The sequence below is a fragment of the Balaenoptera acutorostrata genome, chromosome 3, assembly GCF_949987535.1.
Source record: "Balaenoptera acutorostrata chromosome 3, mBalAcu1.1, whole genome shotgun sequence".
NCBI lineage: Eukaryota > Metazoa > Chordata > Mammalia > Artiodactyla > Balaenopteridae > Balaenoptera > Balaenoptera acutorostrata.
In genome coordinates this window covers 147,226,750-147,244,191 of record NC_080066.1, presented here as the reverse complement: position 1 = coordinate 147,244,191, position 17,442 = coordinate 147,226,750, and the positions used below count along the sequence as shown (strand labels likewise).

The 17,442-nt window shown below is 39.8% G+C and overlaps 1 protein-coding gene and 1 pseudogene across 4 annotated transcripts in view; one reads left to right on the top strand and one right to left on the bottom strand.

Annotated features, from left to right (window-relative positions):
- The window catches only part of RAD51B (RAD51 paralog B), a 752,909-nt gene that overhangs the window by 441,431 nt on the left and 294,036 nt on the right, over window positions 1-17,442 (bottom strand). The window lies entirely within an intron of this gene.
- LOC103010007 (60S ribosomal protein L9-like) lies at window positions 954-1,490 on the top strand (annotated as a pseudogene).

Here is a 17,442-nt window from a genome sequence, read left to right as displayed (position 1 = left end):
GAGAAAGCCCTCACACAGAAACGAAGACCCAACACAGCCATAAATAAATAAATAAATAAATAAAATTAAAAAAAAAAAAAAAAAGAACACAAGGAACAAACGTTGGCAAGGATGCAGAAAAAAGGGAACCCTCGTACACTGTTGGTGGGAATGTAAATTGGTGTAGCCACTGTGGAAAACGGAATGGAAGTTTCTCAAAAAACTAAAAATAGAACTACCATATGACCCAGCAATTCCACTCCTGGGTATATATCTGAAAACAAAACAAAACAAACAAACAAACAAAAATCCCACTAATTCGAAAAAATACATGCACCTCAATGTTCATAGTAGCATTATTTACAATTGCCAAGATATGGAAGCAACTTAAGTGTCCATCAAACAGATGAGTGGATAAAGAAGATGTGGTATGTATGTATGTTTGTGTGTGTGTATATATATACATATATATATATGTGTGTGTATATATATATATATATATATATATATATATATAATGGAATTTTTCCCTTTTTGCCAAAAGAAATAACTTCTGATATTGAGAAATATCACATTCTCAGAAAAAGGTAACCAACCTTTAAGGGCTTAAAAGATTCCTACTCTGAAAAGGAGTTTATGAGTGTGGAGAGATAGGTGGAAATATGGCCCCTTGGCATCCACAGGGGATTGGTTCCAGGACACCCCGCATAGACAGCAAAATCCTCAGACGCTCAAGTCCCCTACATAAAATGCCCCAGTACAGTTGGCTCTCCGTATCCACAGGTTCCACATCCACGGATATGCAGGGCCCACTGTATATTGGTTTATACATAAGGTCATAACAAAGCAATCTCTAATTGTGGTTTCTTCCACTAAAAATTTTCTTTTCAGTACTATGGAAACCATGTTAAAATATGACATTAAAAAATGAAAACAAAAATACTTCACCTCCCTTTGCTGCATCTACTGCAAGAATGAAGCCAGTTCTCAACAATCAGACTCTCGACATTCTGGAAATGTCAACATCACCCTGAAGGGATGCATAGTTACTGTGAAGGGCCCCAGAGGCACCCTGCGGAGGGACTTCAATCACATCAATGTAGATCTCAGTCGTCTTGGAAGGAAAAAGAAGAGGCTCTGGGTTGACATACAGTGGGGAAACAAAGGACTGGCCACGATGGGCACTATCTATAGTTGTGTAAAGAACATGAGCAAGGGCGTTACACTGGGGGTCGTTACAAGGTGAAGTCTATGTGTGCTCACCTCCCCATCAATATCCTCATTCAGAATAGGTCTCTCATTGAACTCTAAAATGTCCTGGGTGGAATAAACATCCACAGGGTATCTCAAGCCCAGAAAAATGAGTTAATTCTTGAAGGAAACTATATTGAACTTGTGTCAAATTCAGCTGCTTTGATTTAGCAAGTCACAATAGTTAAAAATATCAGAAAAATTGGGGGAATGATATCTATGTCTTCTAAAAAGGAATAGTTCAACAGGCTGATGAATAAGATCTAAAAGTTGTCCAGCTATGGAAACAAGATGTTGGATAATTCCTAAGACCTGTTTGTGATATTTTAAAGATGCAATAAATACCCTCTATTTTGGGGAGGCAGGTGGGGCACTGGACACTTCACTAAATAGTTAAATTAGCGAACTCTTCCTTCCTTCTATACATTTTCATTTAACAGATACTCTAGTGCTTACCCTTTACCAAGTACTATTCAATTCTGGGAATAAGGAAATTAAAGACAGTACTTCTGACATAAAGGCATGCAAAGTTAACTGGGGGAAACCAAAATGTCAATGGCATGACCAGAGTAGTACTTCCAGTAATAAAGGTTACTTAGAAAGCACATGGGAGGGGTGCCAGGCCAGCCTGGGAAGGTCCAGGAAGGCTAATTGAAGAAGGTGACACCTGAGATGAGGATAAAGAAGAATTGGCAGGTTAAAAAAATAAAAGTAATGAGTTCTATTATTCTTCATGTTTTTTTTTTAAATCTAACATTGTTTCATATGAGAATTTGATCTATTACATAAAACTTTGGAAGGAAAAAAAATGACATCATTACTGTTATGTCAAAATATCAATAATATTATTTAACAAAAAGTACCAGAACACATTATATATCGAAAGACAAAGACACACACACAAAAAACAAACACACAACAGTGTACATCAACTATACCTCAATTAAAAAAAACAATAATGTTAATGTAACACCCAAACATGAGAGAACGTGGTAACTTTTCAGAGCTGTCACAGGAGCTCATCTATGCATATTTATAAACAGCACTAACTGTGGGCAAGGCATTCTGCTGGGTGCTGTAGTAGATGAGATAATGAATAAAGATGGTCTCTCTCACAGGGAATTTATCACCTCAATTTACCAGCATGTTCCTTCAGGAGAGAGAAAGGTCTAGAACAGCAGTTCTCAAACCTTTTCCACCTGGGACCAATTTATACTCTTAAAAACTATTAAGGACTCATACAGCTTTTATTTATGAGGGATATGTTGACCATATCAGAAGTTAAAACTGATGATCCCAAACTCCCATTCCTTCCTTTCCCTACCCCATCCCTCCTTGGCAACCACAAGTCTGTTATCTATATCTGTGAGTCTGTTTTTGTTTCCTAGATATGTTGATTTGCATCGTATTTTGGATTCCATATATAACTGATATAATATGGTATTTGTCTTTCTCTTTCTGATTTACTTTGCTTAGTATGATAATCTCTAGTTTGGGATTAGCAGCGGCAAATTATTATATATAGTATGGATAAACAACAAGGTCCTACTGTATAGCACAGGGAACTATATTCAATATTCTGTGACAGGGCTTCCCTGGTGGCGCAGTGGTTAAGAGTCTGCCTGCCAATGCGGGGGACACGGGTTCGAGCCCTGGTCTGGGAAGATCCCACATACCGCAGAGCAACTAGGCCCGTGAGCCACAGCTGCTGAGCCTGCGCGTCTGGAGCCTGTGCTCCACAACAAAAGAGGCCACGATAGTGAGAGGCCCGCGCACTGCGATGAAGAGTGTCCCCCGCTTGCCGCAACTGGAGAAAGCCCTCGCACAGAAACGAAGACCCAACACACCCAAAAATAAATAAATAAATTTATAAAAAAAATATATATATATTCTGTGACAAACCATAATGGAAAAGAATATGAAAAAGAATATATATATATGTGTATGTATAATGACTCACTTTGCTGTACAGAAGAAATTAACCCAACACTGTAAATCAACTATGCTTCAATAAAATTTTAAAAAACTAAAAAAAAGAAATTAAAACAATAATTTTTAAGTATTTGTTGATTTGTTTAAAAGTAACACTAATAAACCTATAACCTCAACATAAATAATGTATTTTTATGAAAAATAGTTGTATTTTCTAAAATGAAAAAACTTAGTGAGACAAGTGCCACTGTTTTACAGTCTGGCCAATCTCTTTAATGTCTGGCTTAATACATTCCAATATCTGGTTCTTCATTAATCTGGCTCTTCATTACAATATCATACTTCACATGTCCTCTAGAAAACTCCACTGTACACTTGTGAGAAAATGAGAATGAAAAAGGCAAATAATGCCTTAATATTATGATGAAAAAAGTTCACCCTCACAGATCTCTTGAAAGGATCTCTGGGGACCCTCAGGTATCTCATCACATTTTAAGAACCACTGGTCTATGGCAATAAAAGTCATATTCAAAACTGGGTAAATAAAGACTATGAGTTCAAGTTTACTCTACTTGAGGTTTTAACTAAGGGGAAATCTTGCAGTAAGAGTTCCCTATCTAGGCCACTAATTCTAAGAGTGAACTTGTTTTCTTGGAACTGAGACAACCCAGGTTGCATGAATGGGTCCACTCTCTCTGGCATTGTGAAGACTGCCTCCTCAAAGGGCTTGGGCTGGGTGGGTCTTAGCAGTGATGGAGGTGACCATATTCCTGCTTTGCTTGAGACAGTCCAGCTTTATTCCCATTGCGCCAGAGTAATTATTAGTAGAGCCCCTTCACTCTCCAAAGTATCCAGTTTGGACGGTAAGTTATATGGTCACCTTGACAATGCCTTGCACAAGCATTCTGCTTCTTCCCACCTTGTGGACAGGTCTAAAAGAAGCCATGCTGGTTTTGGTTTACATAATAATATTCCTCTAACCTCTCCCCTAAAAAAAAAAAAAGCCAATCATGGGAGAAAATTCCTCCCGATCTCTTGGTTTCTATGTCTTCTTTTCCTTTCTTAAACTGTTGACAACAACCATTCTCAACAACTCTATACGACAGCACGTGCTGCTTGTTCTCTTGCTATGCACCTAGTTCAGTGTTTGAACTACAGGGTGTCACTTTGCCCAACTATTTCAAATTGGTTGGAATATAACCTATTGATCAAGGGCTACAAATTAACCAGACTGGGTTAACCGCTAGGCTAATAAAACACTAGGCAAAACCTAGCACACAGATTCACCCCATCACCAGAAATGGAGGCAGCTCAGTAAGACAAGAGACTTCTTTGAAAAAGTATTAAATCTCCCAGGCCTAATCCTGTGAGCATGGCAGGGGGTATGAAGAGGAATGGAAAAGAAGTGTCGTAAATTCTGAATAGTGAACCTTGAAAGTGACGTGGATTTGGCTTTGCATACTCGAGTGGCAGAGAAACCTCAGCAGTTATCCAGTGCTTTTAGAGAGCAGGGTAAAATTATAAGAACATTTTTATGAGTTGTGGCTGGCAAGCCCTAGCCTGTTAAAACTCTTTAAAAACCAATGCCTTGGTGGAGGTAACATTTACTGTTTACTGTAGCTCTGGTTGTTAGGGGTTACTGCTAAGGTCCCAGTTTTCCATGACATCAGCAGCATTCCAAGGGAAGTGTGTGTCAGTGACTTTCAGTAATGACTCCGTTTTCCAAATGTTCAAAGCTTCTGCCAAGCTGCCCTACACCTGCACACCAGCTGAGTTAGAGGAAAAGGAAAAGCAAGATGGATTAAGTGGGATTTTTGTCTGGGTTCCTTAATGAGACTAAAGGCTTTCTTCTTTCAGTGTTTGCTTTGGTGTAATAAATGGATGCCAGTGCCTTGAGGAGTGACATGACTCATCCTTACCTTTTCATAAACCAATCAGACTATCTCTCACAACTTCTCGCTATCTTATTCTGGACTAGCCTTTCGAGACTTTTCTTCTGCCGGAAAAGTTTAGGGCTTAGTGAGGAGATCAGCACGGCATGCCAACGCTCTGGGAGGGATTCCGAGGGAGGCAGCTGCTGCTCCCCAAATTAGCAGGAAACAGAAGCAGTGAAGAGACATTACTGCGTAGCTGCTAAAAGGATCACCTGGCTTTCAACGTTTCAAACCAGACGTGTCCTCTCAAGGCAGCAGCAGACCTCATTCCAGAGTCTGTCCTCACCAAAACAAGCATCTGGTTAACTTCATGCAAGGGTGCCTACTGCCCACTCAAGAGGCTTGTGACCGGTGCTGTGGCCAGTACTAATTGTGTACTTATATAAGACAGACCTTTTTTCCAAAAGGCTTGAAGCGTTTTTTCGGCGTTAAACTCATCAGTGTTCATGACAACCCTCTGAGAGGTGGCAAAATATTAGTTCAGGTGTGAGAAAATGGGGGATGGGGTTGAGGAGAATTAAGTCCTCTGCCAAGAGTAAGGCAGGAGAAGATCTCCCAGAGCCCCAGCCCCACACCTTTATGCCTGTGGTAACTGGCCCCTCTCCAGGCTTGCTCCAGTCTGCGCAGGCTAACCTGCTCTTTTGTCTCCGTCAAAGGGGTTGTGGAATACAAAATTTGTTGTTAACGAGGCAGAGCTTGGAAGCTAGCAAAGGAAAACAAGAACAATTTTATGTAAAGACACAGAGGAATATCCTCTTAAGGGTTTTGGTAAGAATGATTTAAGCATTCAATATCTGCTTCTATGAATGACACAAGGTAGAGGATTCAATCTTTCTGTACCTCAGTTTCCTCACCTATAAAATCTAAAAATATATATATATACATATATATATACACACAGACACACACATATATACACACACACACACACACACACATACCGTTAAAAATACCAGAGATGTTTAGAAATTTTAATAATTAATGTTTTAAACTACATAGAGATCTTTAAGGGGGGGGGAATCTCTGAAATGCTAAAAGGTGCCCTCTTTTATAGTATATTGCACAGTTCTAGAGGAAATTCCTTTAATTACTGGTATATCTGTTCTTAGGAAATAGGAATAAATTCATACGCTTTCAAGTGATTCTTAAAATAAAAGTCTCTACAATTTAAAAAAATAATCATCACCTTTATCTTTGCAGAAACAACAAGGATTTTATTTTAAGCTGTAGGGGTGGCATTCTCTGTGGTTTAGGGTAGCCACAGATAACATAACACTCACAAAAATGTCTGTGTCTCGTAATTTCTCTTAGACTTCATTAAAAAGAATTCAAACATGAAAAAATACTAAAAGAATCATTCTCATTCAACCGTAGATTGCCTGTGAAGACTGGAAAACACAAGTTTTGGGTTCAGTCCCTGGATTAAACTATAAAAGTCTGTCCAGTGTAATCTCACGTTGAGTCCTGAGCCTGTTTCCTTGAATAATTTTTAAAGAGGGAATTTTACAATTATGGCTTGTTAGCAAGAGACTGAGCTATTACCAATTAGAAAACAAGTCTTTCAGTAAACTTCCTGGTGCACAGAATGAACAGTTATCTCTGAGGCTAAATTCCACAAGTCATTTTCATAAATAAGTACATATATATAAATTAGGAAGAGGGGGTGTGGCATGGGGTACACCTAAAATGCTTAAATTCTAAGAAAAAAGAATTGAAAAAAAAGAAGTTTCTTTTCTTCCTGAAGATAAAAGATGTAATGAGTGACTAATTCCCCTCAGTAAAGTTCCTTTGGTAATTGCCCTATTCTAAGCCACACTAATTTTGCTAGGAGCCTTTACTGTTAAAAGATGTTGTTTTACGATGTTAAGCTACACACAAAAGCCATGTAAGAAAATGGCAAAATATGCTTCCGATTTTGTTACATTACCAACCTATACTTATCCAGAAATTCTAACTGCCAAGTGTCTTTTACCTAACACAGACTGCATCTTTCACCACCCTCCCTTCCCCATATAAAGTAACGTCATTAAGAGTGGAAAACTGGGAATAAAAACCTGAGCCCTGGAAAAAAATACTAAATGGGAATCTGCCTCCAGCTCTGCAAATTTTCAAACCTGTCCTGGCCTCTCGGGTCTGGAAGCTAGACTTCTGTGCCCAGAATATGGCTGGATGAGGAAGGCAGTCTCAAATCACACCCTGAGGGCTAGGAACAGAACACACACTCCATACAGACCTCTAAAGAGGTTCAGGGGCTTGTGTGACAGAGGAGCCTTTTTTAATTGGCCCTTGGTGATGTCATGCCCATGTCTCCAGGGCCCAGGAAATGCACCATGACTAATGGAGCGTCTCATTTGTGAATACACATTCCATCTCAGAGGAGCAGCAGCAGGCAGAGTTTCAAGGCAACGAAGACCCAGTTAGAGAATGCCAGTCAGCCGCGCACAGAGGGCCTTCAGTTGTCCTGAAATAGACTGCTCTTGTTCACCGCCTCGGAAAACCCTACAACTACCTGTATCCCTGTGGCCTGTGTAGGATAGTAGCCCTAAAACTGGGTTGTTTTGTCGTGTATTTTTTTTTGGCTGTGTTGGGTCTTCATTGCTGCATGCAGGCTTTCTCTAGTTGTGGCGAGCGGGGGCTACTCTTGGTTGCGGTGCGCAGGCTTCTCATTGCAGTGGTTTCTCGTTGCGGAACACGGGCTCTAGGCGCATGGGCTTCAGTAGCTGTGGCTCGCGGGCTCTAGAGCACAGGCTCAGTAGTTGTGGCGCACGGGCTTAGTTGCTCTGTGGCATGTGGTATCTTCCCGAACCAGGGCTTGAACCCGTGTCCCCTGCACTGGCAGGCAGATTCTTAACCACTGCACCACCAGGGAAGTCCTTAGGGTTGTTTTGTCTTTTAAGTTACTCTCTTTAGGGAAAGAAAAATGGTCACTGTAATAGGGCACACACCCTTCCAGATTTCTTTCAGCAAACCTGTGTAAAGGACAAGATGATACAAATGGCCATATGGTCTCTGTTGAAACACTCATTTCTGCCCTTGCAGTGCAAAAACAGCCATAGACAATACATAAATGAATAAACATGGCTGGGTTGCAATAACACGTGATTTACAAAAATAGGCAGCAGGCTGATTTGGCTCACTGGCCGTGGTCTGCTGACCTCTGTATTAAAGAGTGGACCACTCCTTCCTCTGCCACATACTCGGACCAAAGTACTCTCAAATAAGGGTGCAGTTACAGGAAAGGATGTGAAGGAGTTTCCACAATATACCTGTGATAGCTACCCTATCTAGAACCTAAAGACAGTTTACAGAGAGGCAACCTAGCCTGTGGTTTCAGAACGTAGGCTCTGCAGTCAAATGACTAGGTTACAAATTCTGACTTTGCTACTTCTGCATTTAAAGCCTTGGACAAGGTACATTATTCCTATGAGCCTTGGTTTCTTCATCTGCAAAACTGGGTTCCAAACTGTTCCTACTCAGTAGGGTTAATACAAAACTTCAATGAGATAATATGTGAATAAAGCTTAGCCTAGTGCCTAGGATACTGGAGTGCCCAATAATTACCTGCCACTATTGCTAGATTTTTTCTAAGTAATCATAATTACTACTCTTGACTGCAGTAGGCCAAAGTGAAGAGGCAGATTACCACAAATGCTAGTACACCGTGAACTTCTTTCCAATTCCATTAATATCTATTAATGCTATCATCATCTTTAGTAGCTACATAGAATTTCACAGGGAATGAATGCACCATAGCTGAACCAAATGCCAATTGTTCAACATCCATTTACTGTCTTTTTGCCATTATAAACAACAGTATGATGAACATCTTTAAACATGCACCTGTGAACACTTCTTCGAATTCTGATCCTTGGGGCAAAAAGGTTTGCACGTTTTAAAGAACTTGAAATTATTCTGCAAATTGGCTCTCCAGAAGAGTTATAATAATTCCTATTTCCAACAGCACTGAAAGAGAGGATCTGTTTCCTAAGATTCTTGACAATACAACTACTTTGTTTCACCACTAAGACCCAGAGAGGTTAAATGAAAAACCTAAGAAAAAACTAAGACCCAGAGAGGTTAAATGACTTGCTCAATTTTAATGAAGAATGCTTAATGTTTCCTTTGGCCTACAACTTTATAAAGCATTTCATAATTATTCTGATAATAGCTAATCTTTCCAGAATCCATATAATTAATTATTATTATTAATAATGCCATTTTATGGTTAAGAGAGCTGGAGCCCAGAAGTTGACTTAAGTAGCCAAAGTTCTCCAGATAAGGCAAAGGATACAAAAGAACATGATCAAAATAGAAATAAACTTCATCCTATTATCAGGTCACTATTACCAGGCTCACTATAACATCTCAGGCAAAATTTAATTTTCATTCAGGAAACTATTCACGGGAACTAATTTAATTTTCCTTTCTTGTGGCAAATAGCTAATCCAGAGACTTTTTTTTCTTTGCTGTTAAATTAAATAAGCCTATAAAACCAAATGTCCTTTTCTCAGAAGAAAAACTTAAAACCTCTGAGCTTTTGACAAGACAGTCACAGATCTAGGCATTTGTTAAGGCTATTTTCTTCACTCTACCTATTACCTTGCTTTTTTTCTTCTTAACACTTACCACAATTTGAAATATATTAGTTATTTGTCTGTAACAACTAAGTTCCATTAAAACAGGAACTTGCTTACTAGTCTTAGTCTTGTTTATTATCTTTTCAGTACCTAGAATACTACGTGGGGCATAGCAAGTAACTGATAAAGATTTACTGGAGGTATAAATCCTCCCAGGTGCCATCTATGTATTTCCCTGGCTGTACAACCTACAAGGTAGGCAGGCAGGCTTTGGCATTATATATTAATAAGAGTTGTCATTCCCTATTTACAACACTGCAAAAAACAAACAAACAGAAACACCAAAAAACAAAAAACAGCTTCCTAATGGAGAAGAGCAGCCTGTCTCTCACCTGCAGAGTTTGTAGCCAGTTATATCCCAATCCAACCCCCATTATCAGTGGGACCATGCCACATGCTGTCATACCACGATCTCCCACCTTACCCTTTCACCTAGGAGATGCTGCTACTGTTAGCCCGTGCAAGTGTGTGCACTTGTTTTATTTATTTGGTTGGTTTGTCTTCAAAAGAGCCTCCTTGGTGGTGGGTCACTAATTAGAAAGTTTTAAAAAACAAATGCACCACCTGTTGACTGTTTTATTGAAAGATGTACTGAATGTCATAGTTGACGACCCAACATCCATTCTGTCTCAAATGACTGATCTACCCCTATGTGGCCCAATATGGCATCCACTAGCCATATATGGTTGAATTTGAATTAATTTTAAATATTCAGTTCCTCATTGGCACTAGCCACATTTTCATTGCTCAAAAACTGCCATATGTGGTTAGTGGTTACTGTACTAGACAGCACAAATATAGAGTATTTCCATCACTTACAGAAAGTTCTGTTGGACAGCATGGAGTCTAGTCAAACATGGTAATGACATTCTCCTTGCCTGTATCTGATTTTAAAATGGGCACGTAAGGGGGCGCCTTCAAGATGGCAGAGGAGTAAGACATGGAGATCACCTTCCTCCCCACAAATACATCAAAACTACATCTACATGTGGAACAACTCCTACAGAACACCTACTGAATGCTGGCAGAAGACCTCAGACTTCCCAAAAGGCAGGAAACTCCCCACGTACCTGGGCAGGGCAAAAGAAAAAAGGAAAAACAGAGACAAAAGAATAGGGACGGGACCTGCACCAGTGGGAGGGAGCAGTGAAGGAGGAAAAGTTTCCACACACTAGGAAGCCCCTTCACTGGCGGAGACGGCGGGGTGGCGGGGGGGAAGCTTTGGAGCCATGGAGGAGAGCGCAGCAACAGGGGTGCAGAGGGCAAAGCGGAGAGATTCCCGCACAGAGGCTCGGCGCCCACCAGCACTCACCAGCCCAAGACGCTTGTCTGCTCCCCCACCAGGGTGGGGTGGGGCTGGGAGCTGAGGCTCTGGCTTCGGAGGTCAGACCCCAGGGAGAGGACTGGGGTTGGATGCGTGAACACAGCCTGAAGGGGGCTAGTGTGCCACAGCTAGCCGGGAGGGAGTCCGGGAAAAAGTCTGGACCTGCCTAAGAGGCAAGAGACCATTGTTGCGGGGTGCATGAGGACAGGGGATTCAGAACACTGCCTAAACGAACTCCAGAGATGGGCGCAAGCCGCGGCTACCAGTGCAGACCCCAGAGACAGGCATGAAATAATAAGTCTGCTGCTGCAGCCACCAAGAAGCCTGTGTGCAAGCACAGGTCACTATCCACACCTCCCCTCCCAGGAGCCTGTGCAGCATGCCACTGCCAGGGTCCTGTGATCCAGGGACAGCTCCCCTGGAGAATACACAGCACCTCAGGCTGTTACAACATCACGCCAGACTCTGCCGCCACAGGCACGCCTCGCATTCTGTACTGCTCCCTCCCCTATGCCTGAGTGAGCCAGAGCCCCCACATCAGCCGCTCCTTTAACTCCCTCCTGTCTGGGCGGGGAACAGATGCCGTCAGGTGACCTACATGCAGAGGCGGGGCCAAATCAAAGCTGAACCCCGGGAGTTGTGCGAACAAAGAAGAGAAAGGGAAATCTCTCCCAGCAGCCTCAGGAGCAGCGGATTAAATCTCCACAATCAGCTTGATGTACCCTGCATCTGTGGAATACCTGAATAGACAACGAATCATCCCAAAATTGAGGTGGTGGACTTTGGGAGCAACTGTAGACTTGGGGTTTGCTTTCTGCATCTGATTAGTTTCTGGTTTTATGTTTATCTTAGTTTAGTATTTAGAATTTATTATAATTGGAAGATTTGTTTATTGATGTGGTTGCTCTCTGCCTTTTTAAATTTTTTATATATATATTTTTTTTTTTCTTCCTTTTTCTCTTTTTGTGAATGTGTATGTGTATGCTTCTTTGTATGATTTTGTCTGTATAGGTTTGCTTTCGCCATTTGTCCTAGGGTTCTGACTGTCTATTTTTTGTGTTTTTTGTTTTCTTTTTTTTTGGTATAGTTTTTAGCGCTTGTTATCATTGGAGTATTTGTTTATTGGTTTGGTTGCTCTCTTCTTTCTTTTTTTTAATTGTATTTTATTTTTTTATTTTTAGCAATTTTTTTCTATTTTAATAACTTTATTTTATTTTACTTATCTTTCTCTCTCTCTCTTTCTTTCTTTTCCTCCCTTTTCTTCTGAGCCATGGCTGACAGGATCTTGGTGCTCTGGCTGGGGGTCCAGCCTGAGCCTCTGAAGTGGGAGACCGAGTTAAGGACACTGCTCCACCGGATACCTCTTGGCCCCACGTAATATCAAACAGCGAAAGCTCTCCCTGAGATCTCCATCTGAATGCTAAGACCCAGCTACACTCAACGACCAGCAAGCTACAGTGCTGTGCACCTTGTGCCAAACAACTAGCAAGACAGGAACACAAACCCACCCATTAGCAGAGAGGCTGCCTAAAATCATAGTAAGGTCAAAAACACCCCAAAACACACCACCAGACGCGGTCCTGCCCACCAGAAAGACAAGATCCAGCCTCATCCTCCAGAACACAGGCACTAGTCCCCTCCACCAGGAAGACTACACAATCCACTGAACCAACCTTACCCACTGGGAACAGACACCAAAAACAGTGGGAACTATGAACCTGCAGCTGGCAAAAAGGAGACCCCAAACACAGTAAGTTAAGCAAAATGAGAAGACAGAGAAATACACAGCAGATAAAGAACCAAGGTAAAAACCCACCAGACCAAACAAATGAAGAGGAAATAGGCAGTCTACCTGAAAAAGAATTCAGAGTAACGATCGTAAAGATGATCCAAAATCTTAGAAATAGATTGGAGAAAATACAAAAAACGTTTAACAAGTACCTAGAAGAACTAAAGAGCAAACAAACAACCAACATAATAAATGAAATTTAAAATTCTCTACAAGGAATCAATAGCAGAATAACTGAGGCAGAAGAACGGATAAGTGACCTGGGAGATAAAATAGTGGAAATAACTACTGCAGAGCAGAATAAAGAAAAAAGAATGAAAAGAATTGAGGACAGTCTCAGAGACCTCTGGGACAACATTAAACACACCAACATTTGAATTATAAGAGTCCCAGAAGAACAAGAGAAAAAGAAAGGGACAGAGAAAATATCTGAAGAGATTATAGTCGAAAACTTCCCTAATATGGGTAAAGAAATAATCAATCAAGCCCAGGAAGCACAGACACTCCCATACAGGATAAATCGAAGGAGAAACACACAAAGACACATATTAATCAAACTATCAAAAATTAAATACAATAAAAAATATTAAAAGCAGCAAGGGAAAGGCAAAAATTAACATACAAGGGAATCCCCATAAGGTTTACAGCTGATCTTTCAGCAGAAACTCTGCAAGCCAGAAGGGAGTGGCAGGACATATTTAAAGTGATGAAAGGGAAAAACCTACAACCAAGATTACTCTACCCAGCAAAGATCTCATTCATATTTGATGGAGAAATAAAAATCTTTACAGGTAAGCAAAAGCTAAGAGAATTCAGCACCACCAAACCAGCTTTACAACAAGTGCTAAAGGAATTTCTTTGGGCAGGAAACACAAGAGAAGGAAAAGGCTTACAAGAACAAACCCAAAACAGTTAAGAAAATGGTAATAGGAACATACATATCGATAACTACCTTAAATGTAAATGGATTAAATGCTCCAACCAAAAGACATAGACAGGCTGAATGGATACAAAAACAAGACCCATACATATGCTGTCTACAAGAGATGCACTTCAGACCTAGGGACACACACAGACTGAAAGTGAGGGGATGGAAAAAGATATTCCATGCAAATGGAAATCAAAAGAAAGCTGGAGTAGCAATTCTCATATCAGACAAAATAGACTTTAAAATAAAGACTATTACAAGAGACAAAGAAGGACACTACATAATGATCAAGGGATCAATCCAAGAAGAAGATATAACAATTCTAAATATTTATGCACTCAACATCGGAGCACCTCAATACATAAGGCAAATGCTAACAGCCATAAAAGGGGAAATCAACAGTAACGCAACCATAGTAGGGGACTTTAACACCCCACTTTCACCAATGGACAGATCATCCAAAATGAAAATAAATAAGGAAACACAAGCTTTAAATGATACATTAAACAAGATGGACTTAATTGATATTCATAGGACATTCCATCCAAAAACAGCAGATTGCACTTTCTTCTCAAGTGCTCATGGAACATTCTCCAGGATAGATCATATCTTGGGTCACAAATCAAGCCTTGGTAAATTTAAGAAAATTGAAATCGTATCAAGTATCTTTTCCGACCACAACGCTATGAGACTACATATCAATTACAGGAAAAAATCTGTAAAAAATACAAACACATGGAGGCTAAACAATACACTACTAAATAACCAAGAGATCACTGAAGAAATCAAAGAGGAGAGCAAAAAATACCTAGAAATAAATGACAATGAAAACACGACAACCTAACACCTATGGGACGCAGCAAAAGCAGTTCTAAGACGGAAGTTTATAGCAATACGATCCTACATCAAGAAGCAAGAAACATCTCAAATAAACAACCTAACCGTACACCTAAAGCAATTAGAGAAAGAACAAAAAATCCCCAAAGTTAGCAGAAGGAAAGAAATCAAAAAGAGCAGATCAGAAATAAATGAAAAAGAAATGATGGAAACAATAGCAAAGATCAATAAAACTAAAAGCTAGTTCCATGAGAAGATAAACAAAATTGATAAACCATTAGCCAGACTCATCAAGAAAAAAAGAGAGAAGACTCAAATCAACAGAATTAGAAATGAAAAAGGAGAGGTAACAACTGAAACTGCAGAAAGACAAAGGATCATGAGAGATTACTACAAGCAACTATATGCCAATAAAATGGACAACCTAGAAGAAATGGACAAATTCTAAGAAAAGCACAACCTTCCGAGACTGAACCAGGAAGAAATAGAAAATATAAACAGACATCACAAGCACTGAAATTGAAACATTGATTAAAAATCTTCCAACAAACAAAATTCCAAGACCAGGTGGCTTCACAGGCGAATTCTATCAAGCATTTAGAGAAGAGCTAACATCTATCCTTCTCAAACTCTTCCAAAATATAGCAGAGGGAGGAACACTCCCAAACTCATTCTACGAGGCCACCATCACCCTGATACCAAAAGTAGACAAAGATGTCAGAAAGAAAGACACAGGCCAATATCACTGATGAACATAGATGCAAAAATCCTCAACAAAATACTAGCAAACAGAATCCAACAGCACATGCAAAGGATCATACACCATGATCAAGTGGGGTTTATCCCAGGAATGCAAGGATTCTTCAATATACGCAAATCAATCAACGTGATACACCATATAAACAAACTGAAGGAGAAAAACCATATGATCATCTCAATAGATGCAGAAAAAACTTTCGACAAAATTCAACACTGATTTATGACAAAAACCCTCCAGAAAGCAGTCATAGAGGAAACTTACCTCAACACAATAAAAGCCATATATGACAAACCCACAGCCAATATCGTTCTCAGTGGTGAAAAACTGAAACCATTTCCACTAAGATGAGGAACAAGACAAGGTTGCCCACTCTCACCACTATTATTCAACATAGTTTTGCAAGTTTTAGCCACAGCAATCAGAGAAGAAAAAGAAATCAAAGGAATCCAAATCAGAAAAGAAGTAAAACTGTCACTGTTTGCAGATGACATGACACTATACATAGAGAATCCTAAAGATGCTACCAGAAAACTACTAGAGCTAATCAATGAATTTGGTAAAGTTGCAGGATACAAAATTAATGCACAGAAATCTCTTGCATTCCTCTACACTAATGATGAACAATCTGAAAGAGAAATTAAGGAAATGCTCCTATTTACCATTGCATCAAAAAGTATAAAATACCTAGGAATAAACCTACCTAAGGAGACAAAAGACCTGCATGCAGAAAACTGTAAGACACTGATGAAAGAAATTAAAGATGATACCAACAGATGGAGAGATATACCATGTCCTTGGCTTGGAAGAATCAATATTGTGAAAATGACTCTACTACCCAAAGCAATCTACAGACTCAATGCAACCCCTATCAAACTGCCAATGGCATTTTTCACAGAACTAGAACAAAAAATTTCACAATTTGCATGGAAACACAAAAGACCCCGAATAGCCAAAGCAATCCTGAGAAAGAAAAACAGAGCTGGAGGAGTCAGGCTCTCTGACTTCAGACTATACTACAAAGCTACAGTAATCAAGACAGTATGGTGCTGGCACAAAAACAGAAATATAGATCAATGGAACAGGATAGAAAGCCCAGAGATAAACCCACACACATATGGTCACCTTATATTTCATAAAGGAGGCAAGACTACACAATGGAGAAAAGACAGCCTCTTCAATAAGTGGTGTTGGGAAAACTGGAGAGCTGCAAGTAAAAGAATGAAATTAGAACACTCCCTAACACCATACACAAAAATAAACTCAAAATGGATTTGAGACCTAAATGTAAGGCCAGACACTATAAAACCCTCAGAGCAAAACATAGGCAGAACACTCTATGACATAAATCACAGCAAGATCCTTTTTGAACCACCTCCTAGAGAAATGGAAATAAAACAAAAATAAACATATGGGACTTAACGAAACTTCAAAGCTTTTGCACAGCAAAGGAAACCATAAACAAGACCAAAAGACAACCCTCAGAATGGGAGAAAATATTTGCAAATGAAGCTACTGACAAAGGATTAATCTCCAAGATTTACAAGCAGGTCATGTAGCTCAATATCAAAAAAACAAACAACCCAATCCAAAAATGGCCAGAAGACCTAAATAGACATTTCTCCAAAGAAGATATACAGATTGCCAACAAACACATGAAAGGATGCTCAACATCACTAATCATTAGAGAAATGCAAATCAAAACTACAATGAGGTATCACCTCACACCGGTCAGAATGGCCATCATCAAAAAATCTACAAACAAAAAATGCTGGAGAGGGTGTGGAGAAAAGGGAACCCTCTTGCACTGTTGGTGGGAATGTAAATTGATAGAGTCGCTATGGAGAACAGTATGGAGGTTCCTCAAAAAACTAAAAATAGAACTACCATATGACTCAGCAATCCCACTACTGGGCATATACCCTGAGAAAACCATAATTCAAAAAGAGTCATGTACCACAATGTTCATTGCAGCTCTATTTACAATAGCCAGGACATAGAAGCAACTTAAGTGTCCATCGACAGATGAATGGATAAAGAAGATGTGGCACATATATACAATGGAATATTACTC